Source organism: Artemia sp. Qi Xiang Cuo, chromosome 5 (assembly GCF_049724085.1).
Source record: "Artemia sp. Qi Xiang Cuo chromosome 5, ASM4972408v1, whole genome shotgun sequence".
NCBI lineage: Eukaryota > Metazoa > Arthropoda > Branchiopoda > Anostraca > Artemiidae > Artemia > Artemia sp. Qi Xiang Cuo.
In genome coordinates, this window is record NC_142798.1 from 16,501,039 (window position 1) to 16,514,767 (window position 13,729).

The 13,729-nt window shown below is 34.6% G+C and overlaps 1 long non-coding RNA gene across 1 annotated transcript in view; it reads right to left on the reverse strand.

Moving 5' to 3' along the window:
• Positions 1 to 239: 239 nt before the first annotated feature.
• The window catches only part of LOC148951867 (uncharacterized), a 36,682-nt gene continuing 23,192 nt past the window's right edge, over positions 240 to 13,729 (reverse strand). Inside the window, exons 2-3 of the long non-coding RNA XR_016141756.1 lie at positions 4,944 to 5,094; positions 240 to 365 (exon numbers count right to left, since the gene is read on the reverse strand). This is a non-coding gene — a long non-coding RNA (uncharacterized LOC148951867). The remainder of the gene's footprint in view (positions 366 to 4,943; positions 5,095 to 13,729) is intronic.

Sequence of the window (13,729 nt, forward strand, 5' to 3'; positions counted from 1 at the left end):
AATCGGACCCCCCCACCCCCATCTCGTGAAAATTGGTTTCATAATAGCCGGTGCCTTATTGTCAACGAACGTATAGTTTTTTGTATAACGTACCATATTGAGCCCCCCCCCTTACTCTTGATAATTAAAACCGTGACGCCAGATTACGTAAGGTAAGACAATACGGTGCAATAGTTGGAGAATTAGTGATATATGTAAAAATGTACAAATTAAATACTAAATTTCTTACATTTGTTCTGGAGTATTTCTTAACAAGTTCTTGAGATCCGTCTCTGGGGCTACATACTTCAACTTCCGCACGCCTATACAAATATCGTTCACTCTTACAGAAAGTTCCACTGATGTGTCACTCGAAGAATAAACATCTAAGAATTAAAATAACAATCTATTATTTAATAAATGAAACATTTAAATTTAATAACAATAAAAAAACGAATTTGAAAGGAAATAAGGTACTTGTTAATTATTTAGAACACACCCAAGTTCTTGATCTGAGTGTAAGATATGATAAAACCGGGGTAAGATACTTAAAGACACGTGACGGATTACATAATTCAATTGACGTAAAAAATTTTGGCTAGATATTTGAAAAATAGGGAGGGGGATGAATTATATCGGGTCGGCAATCAAAATATTTTAGATAAAACTATTCTTAATATTAATTATTAATAATTATTTTCTTACTTCACGCGGACAAAAACCTGTACCCACACCACACCCCCTAATGTGCATATAAACCGCACAAATTATATAAGACAACTGCATTCTGTAACCCGACACTTTTCTGCGCGGATCTGACCCCGGTGGTCTCATATCTTACATTCAGATCAAGAAGTTGAGTGTGTTCTGAAGAACTTGAGTGTGTTCTGAATAATCAACAAGTGCCGGAAATAATATCTAAAAGAACATTTCAGCCGTTTTATGATTTAAAAACTTAGTAAATATCAAATACACCACCCGGATGAACTGTGACATTAACTAGGTGCAAAATATTTAATAAGTATTTTAAGTTTTTAGTCCCGGATGTACTGAACGTCAATTAGTAACATTGAGAATGTTTTAAAAGATTATGACCTTAATGCACTCTCTTTATGTGATTAACAAGCAATTTATAATTATATAAAATTATAAAATATATATCACAGCTGACCAGCGGTCTTTTTTGAATATTAGTCAATAAGTTAAATACAATTTAAAATAATTAAATTAACAGTATTATATAAATAATATAAAAATTATCTATAATAACTTTGTTGTTTAGTAATTATATTTATATCTTCATGCTGGGCATTCGAATGTAGTAATGGGTCGAGGGGGGGGGCCTGATGAGCCGGGGCTTGGACGAAAGTCTGGGTCGGTAGCATCTTTTTTTTTAAAACCCATTTTTATTATTGATCTGTAGGAAAGAATCGCTGCTGAAAAAGTCGAGCCACGCCGACATTCATAATCCTCGAGGAACACGAAAAAAGGAGACTGCTAACCGGAATACAGAGAGTTGTCGACGCAAACATGAAAACTAGTATTTCAACCCAAGACATCTCACATCCGCGAAAGACTGTTCAGCTAAAAATTAAGTACTGCACTAGACAGAAAACCAAAGCTAACCTCTTGAAGTGCCAAGGACAGTGAAAATGAATTTGATTGTCCAAACTGGTTAATTGGGACCTTAGACAACAATATATATAATAGAAAATAGAAAAAATCGGGACGTCAACTTTTAATGAGAATGAAATCCGTTGGCACTTACATGGTTTTTGGTAACAGCGGGCTCAAAAAAATGGACGAAAAATCATCAAAAAATAACAACAAAACATGTGGCAACTAACTGCTTAAGAAGGTTTAGTATCTCTTGGAAGGCGTAATTATCTTTGGGAATGAATGTATTGGTAATGTTTGAATTATTACGGACGAACAGTTTTGCCAAACTTCAATACTTATTTTTGATTATTTTTTTTTCGCGCTTCTTTCTATGGTGAGTCCAGGGGACCAAAACGTTTTCATTTTAATGTCTTTGGTACGTTAAGGCATCGATTTTCTAGGAAATATTACAATGGAATCAAAGCATACTTTCAAACTTCAAAGCACGGAGAGTAGCTTCTCTTTTTCTCTTCGATCCAGTGTTATGTAAAATACTTGCTACTACTTTTTGTTATTTCTATCAATAAATAAATTAGAAATAAATAAATAATAAATGTATATAATTAAATGTACATAATAAATCAAACATATATAAATATACATGGTAAATAAATATTATGCATGTATATATTAAAATATACAAAAGATAAAGGAATAAACACAGAATAAATAGATCAGTTTTTTCTTTCTTCTGTATTATGTTATTAATGATGGTGTCTTTTATAAAGAAACTCCCGGCGGTTGAGAGTTGTGCGATGTGGTTAGTATGGTATGATACGGTTAGTATGGAATGATAGACACTAACCCTATTATACCTCATCAACCGTAAACACTAACCGTATCAACCGTATGTGGAATTTTAGGATGATGATAATTAGTTGTCAAGGCGTTAGCCAGGGGGGGGTAGGGGCTTAGCCCCCCCCCAAACGTGTGACTATTATTAAAAAACTAAACGACCTTCATATAACAACAATGTTGTCGTCGTTGTTTTTTTTTATTTTAACTCCCCCCCCCCAAAAAAAAAGAAAAAAACCCTTTTGTATCCCCCCCCCCAAACAAAAAATCCGTGAGCCTGCCCAGCGCGCGTGTCGACCGTATGTAAAGGGTGGCCTCCGCTAGACAAATTCTAACCTGTATACAATGTCAAATCGTCTTAAGCTTAATTTAAATCAACTGATTTAAGGTACCTCCTCCAACTCAAGTCATTCTACATAATTGGCATTAAAAATAAATTAATTACCACAAGGTGGTACAACAATTGCATATTTTGGTGTTATCAGAATGCTGGCAAAAGTTTCCAATATTTGTCAATGCTTCCATAGTTCAGTGACATACTTTTGACGTTTTCCATGCTGATTTAGTCTGATAAGCAAGTCCTAGATTGCATTAATTTGTCACAAATTTCTTTCATTCTCTTAAATATTTGACCTTCATAAATATCTACAATTACACGATTTAACATTTTGTATATTTTTTTAATGTTAAAAATGTAAATAATTTCGATTCCAACACTTGCCAGTATTCTCCGGGATTTGTGACCAACATTGCCAACGCGATACAACTGTACTGTTTTTGGTAAAATTCAGAGGCTCCGATACATTTGGACATTTCATGGTATAATCCAAAACTTATGGTACATTCCAGTACCTTAAGACAGTATTTGAAACGTAAAAATATAAAGATTTTTTTTAAAATTTTTAAGAAAAAAAAATTATATAGATATAAAGTTGTGAAAAAAAAACCGATATTCCGGCAAGTACAAAAAATAAAACACCTTACCCGACGCGGATGTTTCGCCTGTATGAAAACGAGGCATCTTCAACGCTGATGAAACAAATATGTCATGGTTGGCCAGTTCGGCTTCAATGTTTAAGAAGTCCTCGATTTGCGATGGAGGAGGAGCGTACGTTTTTATTTTTTTCTAAATTTTCGAAAGTAAGTCTCTCGAAAGTCAGAGTAGGCTTTCTTCATGATTTTCAAACTAACCATCACACAAGAAACAAACCCTAGAACTGGTTTCTGAGAGAGAATGCAGATATTAGTGAAAAATAAAGATTGAATGCTTTTCAGTTTCTTCTAGTATTATATCTGTGAAATAGAAGCTTACTCGTCTGATTGTACTACTAAGTATCTTTCGGGTGTACTTTGGCCAGAAAACCGGTACAATCTATCTCAAAGCGTTGACAACACTGTTTGTGACATATTTTGGCAATTTTCATGATGATTTAGTTTGAGAAGCACCTGCACACTACAAGTTCAATTTTAAATAAATTTCCCGCAAAAGGTAAACAATTAACGTAATTGAATACATACTTGTTGTTGAAACAAAAAAGATAATGAAAATAATATCGAGATAAGATATGTGATAATATGCACATATCTATTCCTGATAAGGTCATGGTCCAGAACTGCTATTATAGCTCTGTAGAAGTAATATTCAAACATTTCGAACGATCAAGACCGGTCTTGTTTGGCATAATAAGTGACATAAGGGTTCGAAACCTTGGGAAACTTATGTACATTTCACGGAGAATAGATTTTTGCCTTGTTTTCACTCATTTATTAGAATATTGGGAGAGACCCCGCTCTGTTCTTCCCAGTAGCAACAATTAAGATAGGGTAGGGGGACCTATACCCCTAGGTGTTTTTGCCATCGTCTCCCTCACTTTTAGAAAACCACCTTTTATTGGGGTATTTTCATTAACATACATTTTTTGGTATTTTCATTGAAAAAATTGAAAAGGACGACTAATTTCAATCTCTAGATTAAGAAAAAGGCGTTTTCCTCCTTAAATTTCCGTGAATTGACGCTACGGGCTCTACCTCATCAGTCTCCTTGCTAGTCGACGCAATGGGGTTAGATGTGACCTTTCTTCCTGAACTAATATTCACGAAATTTAAGGGGGGTACTAAATTTATTTTACACCGCGGGTTGTGGTGATTGAAATTTTAAAAAAAAGAAAAACGAAAAAGTTTTTATTATTTATATGGTGTTTTTCTATTTTTTTTTTCTATTTGTAAAAATAATATACAAAAATAAACCTTTCGACATACGGAGGGGGAGGGGGGGCCTGTGCTTTCTTTTTGATTTTTTCACTGACAATACCAAAAACAGAATTTTCTTCCAAAACCTAGGGGGGGGGCAGTTGCCACTCCAATTAAAAATTCAACTGCAGTAGAAATCGAACGTGCGATCTTCTGATTAGAAGTCCTATGTCCCCACAGGATGAAGCAGGTATGTATATAATGATAAAGGAAATATAATGTGTAAGCAAAGCTGAATCACTCGAGGGAAAAGTACTCACTAGAAACAGTTGTTTTAAGAACAGATGAGCTTATCCTTCGTATATCACCAGTTCCAATTTTATAAGTGCAGTCAGACCAAGCAAAACTGACAGAGCACTGGTCTTCAGCTTCAAGCGGTTTTTCCAAGACGATAACCGATTCATGGATTGCCTGAAAGGAAAAATAACATAAATTTGCAGCAACTGAAAAGCTATCGTAAAAATATCTCCTTGACGCGTCCGTCGCACACCCTCCTTTTTACTCCTAAAGGCTGATAAATAAAAGAAATATTTCAGGGAGTGACTGAGGGCTACGAACAAAATAGAAATAAAATTATTTTTTATATAAATTATTATTAAAATTAATTTTTTTTAAATTATTTTACCAGTTTAGTTTTCGGATCATCTGTCTACATAATCTTCGACAAACCTGGATCAATCCGGAGACCTCAAGATCAAAATTTTTCAGTATAATTTCTTTTGTATCACCAAGTTTGCGAATTTTATTGAATAAGAAAACGTTACAGCTAAGAGGACATAGGAGTCAACAAGCAGTGGCTTTAAGACACAAAAATTTTGTTTATGGAAAAAAAATTTTCACCGTCTAAGGGGGATGAGTGTAAAGTTGTTGTTTTTTTCAATTTGTTCAATGAAAAAACAAAAAAATTAAATTAAAATATAAAAATGATATTTTTCGAAATATTGAATGGAAAAAATAATATAATGGGGAGAGGCCCCTTCCTCCTCCCCCTTAACACCAATGTAAAAAAAAAACTGATCTCCGCGTTAATCAATAGGGAAGACTTAGCTTATGGGTCAACCACCGAAAAAGAGCAAGACTGTTGCCTGAAATATTTCTCGATAATGACTGCAGATTGCAAAAAAAGTGATATTTAATAATATAATTTAGTATTTTTAGATTATTATTATATATTAAATACTTAAAAGCGAACAGCGTAAGATATTCCTGTGTCAACCATTGTCGAATGAGACAGAGTAGGGAGCAAACTTAAGTTTTCAGCTTAGAATGTAATTATTTTATGTAATTTAATACCTTCTTTTCACAACTATCTGATAACATAAAACTATACATGAAAATTTCATTTAGATGATAATGTAACTACAATATTTAATTATCATGTAAATTGGTCTGTTCGATATGTATAGTATAAGTTAATTGTATCTACTGTATCGTATAGCGACGTCTGCAATATCACTAGATGTCTCCTAATGTGTTTGTTTTCGTTCAATATACACATTGCCATCATTTTTCAAAGTCAAACAGCGTCGAATCTTTAAACTGCATGTTCTCAGAACTTATTTCTCTCAGTGACTGCAGCCTGATTTTTCAAGGCTGGCCTGTGAATCAGTTCCTCAGTGCTACACAGACACTGCCTTTTCTTCCAGTGTCTTAATAGCGTTAAAGTATAAACTGTTGAGAGACAAAGCACGTATAAAGAATATCTTCAGTTTTGCAAACTTCGAGCCAGATATCGATGAGTTGCTACTATAATTTCGCCCAGTTCACTCTTAAAATTTCTGCTCATAAGCAAAACATTAGGGGGCGGGAAGTAAAAATACTTTACCCCCCCCCCCCCCGAAGAGGCCAATATAGTGCCCAATGATATTACTGTATAAAATAAAGGTTATATGAAGGTTATATTTAATTATGATTAATCTAACTTTACTTCTTGGTTCTGTTCAGTATAATTAACAAGTACATAGGCACCCACTAACCACTCATTCCCAGGAATTAGGTACATGATCATGAAGGACAACGGAGCAGGGCTTCCACTCTCGAAAATTAAAATTCAGGGACAAGTCTTAAAAATTCAGAGAGTTTTCGGGAACAAGTCTTCAAGATTTGGGGATTTTTCGGGGAAAAAACAAACTGGACTTACGTTGCAAAAATTTGGGAGCCATAATTGGTTTTAGCTTCGATTTCAGGCTCTAGTGGGGCTTGTATCTGAGTATTAAATCAAGCCTTTTACAAAATAGGTTTTATAGACAGATCCCTGGAGTGGAACCCATAGCTGAAAACACTTATTGCTGATATTGCGGCAAAAACTTCTAATAATATTTAAAAAAAACAAATATTTTTTGCGGTTTCTAGATAAGTAAATTAAATAGACAAATTCAACCTATAAGTACGGGTTAATGTTAAAACTTAAAACAAAAAAGAACTAAACTAAACGATTGAATTTAAAATTAAATTAAAAAGGGAATTTTGACGGAATTTTATAATTTTTTGTTTTTTATTGCTGATTATACGGAATTTGGTTTTTACCCCCCCCCCCCAAAAAAAAATCCTCCCACAGAAAAACAGAAAATACACCCCCCCCTCATCACAAAAATATACCCCTCAGAAAATGCTCCCCTGCTGAAAATCCTCCCCACGGAAAAAACCCCCGCGGAAAATATCCCCCGCGAAAAATACCCACGGAAAAAACCCACCCCCGTGTGGAAAATGCCCCTTCGGAACATACATTTTTTCATTGTTTGTTTCTACTATGCTTTTCTTTCTTTTGGTTACCTCATAATTACTATATAGTCACCGATTAGCCCCCAACCCTCCCACCAACCCTGTGACCATCCATATTCCAAATATAATACTTATTGCAGTCTCATTTTTATATCAGCCCATCGAATGTCTGGACATGATAGCTGTAGACTACAAATCATATAAAATTTACTAATTCCTTTACTTTGAACTGACATTATTTGGCATTATTAACCAACTGCTCGTGATAAATATGTCCGAAAATATTTAAAACTTGACAAGAAAACAACATGAGCCTAATACCCAAATTTTTACTTTAAGATGTATTGTAAATTTTCTTATGGATAATATTTTTGGGGTTACGTCCGTTTGTATCCTTTAGTCCTCGACCTTTTAAATAGTCGTGTAGCTCCATTTTGCCTCATTAGGAGGGGGAGACAGTTGGACATTTGTCAAGGAAACAAGATCGGATTTCGGGATAGTTCATAGGAAGAAATAAATTATACCACATTTTCTTTAAAAAAAAATTATCTCAGAATTAGCCTTCATACAGGCTTATTAATTATTAAAGCATTAGAAGTTATAAAGGTAGGCCTTAGATATTTAAACAAATTTACCTGGCTACCCCGAATTTGAGCAGAATATATTTTGCATAAAATTTCCTTTGCCTATCTAACCGGTTTGCAAGACCGCAAAAAGTTCCTAAAACTGCATTTTAAAATATTACGCCCACTGAAAATATTACACGGGTGAAGGGACCAGAATAATAATTGTGAGGGAGTGCTGGGTGAATACGTTTGAGAATAAAGAGTGGTATGACAAATACAATTCTCAGATAAAAAGAAAAGAACTTAAATTTTACCCACCGAATGAAACAAAAATTTAAATGGTAAGGTTAATTCCTTCAATATGATTTGTTTTCAATAGTCAAGTACTGAGCATTAATGCAGTGTGTTTAAAATTAAAAATAGGAAAAGACAGCAAAATTTAAACTTATGATTCGGCTTTCAAAGCAATTCTGTTTCTTAAAAACCTTAATTTCAAAACCTAGAATCTAACTGAGCGTTCCGTTAAACAACTGCAAGTATAATTCTTGGCTAATTTTGTCACGATAATTGACCACGAATCATGTAAATGTAAGAATCTTATAGAATTTGGAATACATCATTCGAAATTATTAAATCTAAATAAAAGAAAGTGATACTTTTGTGAACATAGAAAAAACCGTCTATAATTAAATTGTATCGGTCTGGTTCTTATGCAAAGTAACACAGGAGACGAAGATTGACGAACAAGAGAGTAGTGAAAAATTATGGTATGTAAATTAATTTTTGCTAGGGACAGTCACTAGGGTTCAAATCGTGGTTGAGTGATTTTCGGGGAAATTTCGAGGATTCGATGAAAAATAAATTTTTTCGGGGAGACAAGGGGAAATCCCCGAAAATTCGAGGATAGTGGAAGCCCTGCAAAGGAGACCTAAATGGATTCCAGGAAGCTCTCGCGTAAAATAAGCTAATTTTGCTTCTTTACAAAAAAAGGTGGCGTTCAAACGGCAGAGATTTTGAAGTTGTAAAACATGACACTCGAAAAAGAAAATTCGTTTGGCCAAGCGTTCGAGCAGTGTATTGAGCGAGACTGGACGAGCTTAACCCTTAATAAAAGGTACTTCCACAAGTCCACCGCTTAATATATCTAGTTTTATTGCGTCAAACTCTTTTTAATAAGCAAATCGGACAAGAAACACTAAAAAATGAGCTTTAATCTAGGTCTAACTCGTAGTTCAAAAGTTGCCGTAAAACACCCTCAAAGTGCATAAGCACAGCTGCCTTAGCTTGAAAAGTGCGATGTCTGCCCAATTCTTAATAATAATTTTTATAAACATTTCGTTGCTTCACTCATCGTGTCTGGTTTCCTTATGTAGAAGAAGAAAAAAAAAACTTATTTCTGACACCAAACTCATTAAATATTCTTGTGGCTAAACTCTACAGCTTAATGGGGAAAAAATATCGCTCCTTTGTCTCCTAGAATATTTAACATTGCAAGAAATTTTGATATGTTACTACCATTTTAATGTAAACTGAAATAACCAGTAATTCTTTTCGTTTACTTAATTTTTTTTCTGTAAATGGGTAATTATAAATATAAAAATATTAAATTACAGATACCTACATACTGGTGAAAAAAAAGAGTCACAGATGGTAATTAAGTGTAAATGATTGATGTGACTTTTTGACTATAATAGACGGACGAGTACTGAAATTATTTCTTTGCTTATTTCCGGAAAAAAAGATTGAGTCGACTCAATTCACTTCTACGGAAAACATATCTTTTTCACATATAAGAAAACATCTTTGACAAGGTGACATCTGGACTTTGAATTCAACTGAGGAAAAGACATTTGTTACAACTCAGGGATATCCTTCACAGTCACATAGATCTAAAATGTCACCTTTGAGCCTAACACCTTTCCTCCAAACAAAAACTGCAAAACACAGAACATGACACAAACTTTGCGATGTAAACTGACACAGCTCAGGGTTTGAGATGGATTATGAGGAAGCTATACACAGGTACTATTGAGAAATAACAAGATGTAGTCTGAATACTTAAAGACGAAATAGAAGAAAAATTTGGGCTGTTGTGAAATATGTATAAGCTTCGAAATCATTCATTGACACATCGACTGTATCAATTGAAAAGACTCACGTGACAGTTTTTTCAAAACAGATTTCTAGTCAATTCCTTACAAATAGCGGTTCAAATAGGTATAAATCATTTTATTAGACAGTGAAAAACAATGACAAAAACAATGAATATTTATAATATCTATATAATAGTGACCGTCATCAGTCGATATATATTCTTTAAATTGTTATTTGTACGTCATAGAAAGCCAGTGTGGTCTTCGAATATACTCATTCCACTTCTTCAACTCGCCATGTTTTATCAACTCATAAAATCAATTTCTCATCGTCTTACTTGGTTCCAAGGATGCTTAAAAGTTTAACTGTACAGCCAATGCAGTATCCAGGTGGGTGGGGTGGTTTGAACCCCAATAATTGTTTTTCTGAATCGTAAAAATTTACCAACCCGTCCAAAAAAAAAAATCTCGGATACGGCCCTATGTACATCATTGACTATACGTGCAATTGCTGCGACTGTGACTGTAGCATAAAAGTTAAATAAATAATTATTTTACGTTCAAGGGATGCCTCAAGCTTTGCTGAAAACTTACTTCAATACAGCAGATGCCCATTTGGTAAGCAACATTTTTTAATCGATTTAAAGACACAAGTATTTCCATTTTGCCAACAAAAATATAAAGTTTTTTCGGTAGGGCACCAATAGCCACTTCAACGTTATGAGTGGGGGTTCGAGGAGGGCAAGATACCCCCTATTATTCAGTGTAGCCTAATGTTTGCTCTTTTTAAGCTTTAACATTGCTGTTTACTGTAATAAAAAAAATAAACCTAATAACGGTTCAAACTCAAAATTTACTTAATCTTCGAATTTGTATGTCCAAAAATTAAAGCTCCAAATAAAGAGTATGGGTAGCTACAAGAGTGAAAACTGGGGCTAGTATCGACAAAAGAAATCCACCAGTGCCATCTAGCGTTTGGCGTCTCTTGATATTTTTACAAGATTTATAATCGTTTTTCTTTCAGAAAAAGAGATAAGACAATTATTACTACATTACATTTACCAAGTGTTTTTTTTTCCTATTACAATGAAAATAAGCTAAGTCACACCAAACGCTAGATGGTGTTGATATTTTCTTTTCACTCGACACTAGCGCCAGTTTTCACTCTTTATAAGTTGCCCATTTTCTTGGCTCTAATACAAAATAAGTAAATGCAAATCCAACATGAAATGCGACTCATGCAATAAGCAATTCAGCCATAATTAATTTTCACTTTATAACTAGAAGTTTTTTTGTTTTTTTTTTTGTTTTTTTTTTAAGTAATCAATTAGCTTTAAGAAATAGGAAAAATAAATATTTATAGATTAACATTAAAAAAAAAATAAAGCTAGAATGAAGTTAACGGGACATTTTTGATCGAAGGCCAAACAGACATCTCGAATTATTTACAGAACACCGGAACAGTCCACGCGTTTTCGTCTCTGTTGTTTGACATATTATCATGATGTGTTTGTTTGCATTTGAAGGAAAAATTGAAAATCAAAATCTAAGGAAGTAAGGAATTCAACTAATTTCATGGTCTAATCTTCAAACTATCACAGCAGGATCGTGTTTTATAACCATGTAATTCAAAATATGTGGTGACATATTAAATATGACACTCCTAAATAGCACAAGCATTATCAATATTCTATTTCAGAGTTAGAGGCAGCGCTATAGCATTACCTACAATAAAGAGCCATGGGCTTTCAATATATTATTGTTCATTTAATTTTTTTCGGCACCTTTGCATGAAGGGGTGGCGATAGATGCTTGGACAGAGGAGGGGGCCTTCGATTGCAGATTTAAAGTTTTGGCATCCGAGCCAAAACGCAACTGGAACACTCCTGTGCCCTTTTCTCCCCCCGTTACTCCCCCTACAGGATCAGATAAAATTTTTATGCAGCCATTTTCTTAAGATATTTCAAAATAATTCCTATAAGACAGTTTAAAAAAAGGCTATGTTTATGCTGTAAATATTGTCATCCATATTTTCTTTTTTATTCATCTGGACTATATAATTGAAAATATAGAAAACTTTAGTTCAATAGAGAAAAAATGACAAACTCAAACAACCTTGAAATGTACAAGGTATGGTGTAAAACAAATCTATCCTTAATCTGTAAATATTAGTACACACTTTGTTTTAGATTTCGACTTACCATATACGAAGACCAAGCTCTGATGAGCGAAGACCCTAGCACTGGCCCGAGCGAGCCGCGAGAGGTGACAAAGAGCCGTCAATGCCGTCTTTTTCCTGGCCTTGAGTCCCGCGAAGCGGCCTTTTTTTGTTAATATATAATAACCATAAAAATGTATATAATCTTTTCAGAAGCATGCCTACTTTTGCTCCAACCCCTTTTAATTACAATGTAGACTAATAGTAACCAATAATACATACGCAAAGAAGTTTCAATAGCGTGCCTACTTTTACCCCCTCCTTCAAATGCAACTTGCATTACGAGGGGTTGCCAACTTTCATAAATCACATTCATCAGGTGGCATGCACTAAGCGTGGCAAGTGTGCCAGGCGCGGTGGACCTGAGTCAAGTGTTGTCTAAACTATGCCACGCATGGCGTAACTGTGGCACGCATGGTGGAACTATGTTGCACAAGTTATGCTCCAATGTGTACACCAGGTAGTAAAAAGTGGGTGACCTCTCGCTATCAATTAAGCACGAGATAAATAGAACATACAGGAATGTAGTAAACAAAAAGAATGTACGTTCAACTACGAGACTCTACAATTCAACAATTTTTCAATGGTGGACCCATTTTTAGACCTCGTCCCGCGTAATTCTAGCCGCTCTAAGCAGCCCGTAAGATCTAAGCAGCCCAAAGGGCAGCTGTAAGATCTAAGCAGCCCAAAGGTTTCTATTCCTTTAAGGTCTTCAAGAACTTGATTGCTTTCAATTTTCAAAGCAGAAGGAATTACGACAAAAAAGGAACAGGGAGATCAAGGTCAAAGTTGGCAGTTTAGAAACTGTCAAAGACATTTCTGGAATGATAATGAGAAACGGGTCGTAAAGGCAAAAGAATAACCCTGTCTTGGGTCTTTGAATCTGCTGAACACAGGTTGAGGTGTTTTCCCTTGAATAGGTGGGACTAAATCTTGAAAAATCAAAACTGTAGATGATTTCCACATGCAGCAGGTCGCCTATCGATGCGGTTTATTGATAGATAAGACTGGTAGAAAAATGGAATGCGTGTTATATGATTCATGACTGAGTGAGGAGAGAAGGGAGTCCAAAATACGGCATGTAAGACGAGCCGGAAATTTGTATAAACTCCACATTTTCAAACACCAAATTTTGGGGGAAAGATCATGTTTTAGAAATATCATCACTAAAATTGCATCCAATAACACTGTGTCACATAATTCTAACTAAATTGGCTAAATTTAAAAGGCACAATAATTAAACAACACGACTTTGAGAAGTGGTCAAGGGCGTATTCAGAGGAGTGGTTAGGAGGTTTGAACACCCCTCCAGAAATGTTTGTCCGATGAAAATGTAATACAAATGCATAAAACACATTTTGGTGAGTTGTTCCGGGCCGCCCCCCCACAAAAAAATCCTGAACATGACAAGTAATTATAATAAAGAATTATATTAAATACATAGATAT